This window comes from Mustela putorius, unplaced genomic scaffold (genome assembly GCF_011764305.1).
Source record: "Mustela putorius furo isolate JIRA1106 unplaced genomic scaffold, ASM1176430v1.1 tig00000430_pilon_pilon_pilon, whole genome shotgun sequence".
Taxonomy (NCBI): Eukaryota; Metazoa; Chordata; class Mammalia; order Carnivora; family Mustelidae; genus Mustela; species Mustela putorius.
The window spans coordinates 5,271,623-5,274,967 of NW_025421377.1; positions in this window are offsets into that span (position 1 = coordinate 5,271,623).

Below are 3,345 nucleotides of genomic sequence, written 5' to 3' on the forward strand. Positions count from 1 at the left end.
ATCCCCCTAAAGAGAGACAGACTCAGGATGTCATAGTAGGCAAAGACCTTGGCAACCCACGTCTAAAGTCTCACTCTTCCTGATGCTTTTTTTAATCAAGTGATTCCCAGAGAGGTTAGTTTAAGCCATTTATTGAACATATATTTATGAGTGCCAGGGACACTAAAGTGAATAAAACACCATCAAAACTTCAAGGTGTTCACATTTTGGAGAGCATGCAAGAAACTAATTATATTAAGATGGTAAACATCACAATAGAGATGTGTATAAGACCCATGACTGTGTCTTAATCTGTGTATAAGACACAGATTGGATTTTCCAAAAATGGCCTAGCAATATTTTCAGTGCCACGTGCTTTTCCAGAATCTTCCAGAACTTTCCACTTCCCATCAAGAGATGAAATTTATTTCCCTCTTCTCTAACCTAGGTGGGCTCACGACTGCTCTGACCAGTATAATATGACACAAGTGATGCTAAGTCACTCCTGACACCAGATCATATAAAGGATTCAAGCTTCCTTAATTCCTCTCTCTGTCTATCTCTCTCTCTGTCTCTCTATCTCTCTCTCTCAGCGTGCAACTTTGGAATCCTGAGCCACCTTATAAAAAGTCCAGCTACCTTGAAGTTGCAGTGCTGAGTAGAACATGTAGGAAAGCAACAGAGGTATAGAGAGAAACGCTCAAGGTGTCCCTGCTGTTCTAACTCCCTGATGTCCGTCCCTCCCCAGCAATAACTACCAGCTAAGTGAAAGAGTGAGTCACCAGACAAGCCGAGCCCGGCCTTCGAGGGCCCAGCTGTGGAGAAATGAGCTATCCCTGCCATGCCGTGTTCAAATTCCAGACCCATAGAATCCAGGAGCATAATAAATGGCTATTTGCTCCACTAGGTTTTAGGGAGACTGTTACAACTGGAATAGCCACTCTAGGATCATAGAGAGAAGCTTTCAGTCTACTTAAGGAAGCCATCTAAGATTGTCAAGAGCTACTCATATTTGAGCTCAGTCCTGAAGGATGATACTTAGGAACAATGAGGGTAATAGTCTTCCAGAAACAGAACAGGGTGTGCAAAATGTGGAAGCCAGAGAGCAAAGCTTAATCTGGGAACTGTTAGCAGTCAGGTACAACTGGAGAGCCGGTGGGTGTGGCAGAGATGGAAGTTTCATTCATTTGTTCTTGTATGTTCATCCAATAAGTATATATTGAGCCCTATTGTACCTGGCTCATGTATTGGTTAGAATAACTTTTGGCAGCAAATCCTACCTCCAAGAAATATGGCTTAAACAATAAGGATTTTTGCTTCTTTAATAAGAACATCACAGGTGGGCAGTCTCAGAAATACTTTGCTGTCTCCAGCCAGTCTCTTGCCATCCTTCTACTATACTGACCCCAAATGGTGGTTTTTTTCATCCCGATGCCTCATGGTTACAAAATGGCTGCACGGACTCCAACCACCACAACCACCACATTCTCTCATAACACACCCAAAGGCAGAAAGATACCGAAATTGAGTCATGTGGCCACCCAGATGCAAAGGGGAAGGAGGAGAGGGTTCTGGGAAAGTCAGTATCTGAGACACAGGCAAGGGAAAGGGGGATTTGAAAAAGTTGGGAGAAGACAACCAGCAGCGCCTACCACAGTGAGGTGCAGCAAAGCAGTTTAGGCATTATCCCCCTTCAGGATGCCAGATGAGGCTGCCAACGCAGGCAGTGCCAGGTTATGCGATGCAGAGCCAAGGAAAGGCATGGAAACGTTGCAGCCAACACACCAATTTAGTCACTAACACAGTGGGAAACAGAGGACAGAGAAAAAAGGGGAATGAGGGCACAGTAATTCCTATACTGCATCTTCACAACTGTGACCACACACACACATACACCGTCGCTTAATTACTAATAAATCAGTAAAAAATACTGGGACCTATTAGAAAACTCCAGTGCTTGTGGGAAATGGATTGGGTGAGACTCAGTCAGAAGCAGAAAGACTAGACTTTCCCAAAAATCTATCTTAGTTTCAAAAACAGAAATTGGAAGCGAGGTTGGAGAGCCTACTTCACTATTGAATGATCTGCAGAAATTACCTTCTCCAGAATTCCTTTAAGTGTTTTAAATAACCAGAGAAATAGGCTAACGGGAGAGGGGGCAAACAGATTTCTTTAGATTCAAAGGACTTTCCAGTGCATTAAAAAGGAACAAAGCAACTTTACAATACAAAGAAGAATGCTCACCAGAGAAAAAGCCCAGCCCCTCCCGAAAACAGCACACCTCTCCGCAGTGCGGGAGGGGAAAACGCAACCAATTTTTCACTGAACTGTCAAACCTAATTTTTTCTTCTCCAGTTCAGTCCTGTGCTTGATAGGTAGAAAGTGTTCAAACAAGAAATGGCTTTAAGATATCCTAAAATAATAAAGCCGCAAACACAGTTGTTCTAGCTGAAAGGGTGTCTAAGCATTTTTCAATGGATAAGAAATATACATGATTACCCGAAGGCTCTGTGTGTTAATATTCAAAAGGCATATTGAGAACAAGATTGAACAGGAGGGATAAACTGAACATAAAATAGACAGGATTATTCTATCATTCTACTAGGAAAAGTTAACCTTTTTGACAATAAAAAAAAAAAATTAATCCAACTATTAGGTCTTGCTTTACTCCCCAAAGAGTGTTCAACCAGGAGATTTGAAGAATCTGTAGGGACAAGAAAAGAAAACATGTAAATGCTATTGTACAGATTTTGGAAGGGGGTTAGATATCTAGCTTATCTGTTGAGGGTGGAAAGGGGAGGGGAGGAGTCCATCCAAGAAACCTGAACCCTCCTTTGGAATTCATTCTCCCATCCCTGAGTTGCCCCAGCCAGGTGTGACCCTGGATGACGTGAGAAAGCCCCCAGGTGTGGGAGTGGGGGAGTGGTGAGGAGGTCCGGCAAATAAGCATTTCTTCAGTTGCCCAAGTTCCTCCGTGCCTCTCAGAGGCTTGATGGAGCCACAGTGTGCCCCCCGCCCGCTGCTTAATCCCCAGCATTTCCTTGAAATCAGGTCAGCCCTCTACGTGGTTGTGCAGTCCCAGCAGGAGTGCGGTAGAGGTGAGAGAGTGACAGTCTGCCCCGCCCCACCCCCCCATACACATACACATGTGATGTGATGACTAATTTTATGTACCAACTTAGCTAGGCTATCCAGATAATTGGTTGAACGTTGTTCCAGATATTTCTGTGAAGGCATTTTTTTTTAGAAGAGATTAACATTTAAATCGGTAGACTTTGAGTAAAGTAGAGGGCCACATTCCCGTCAGTGGAAGACCTTAATAAAACAAAGACAGACTTCCCCTGAAGAAGAGGGAATTCTGCCTGC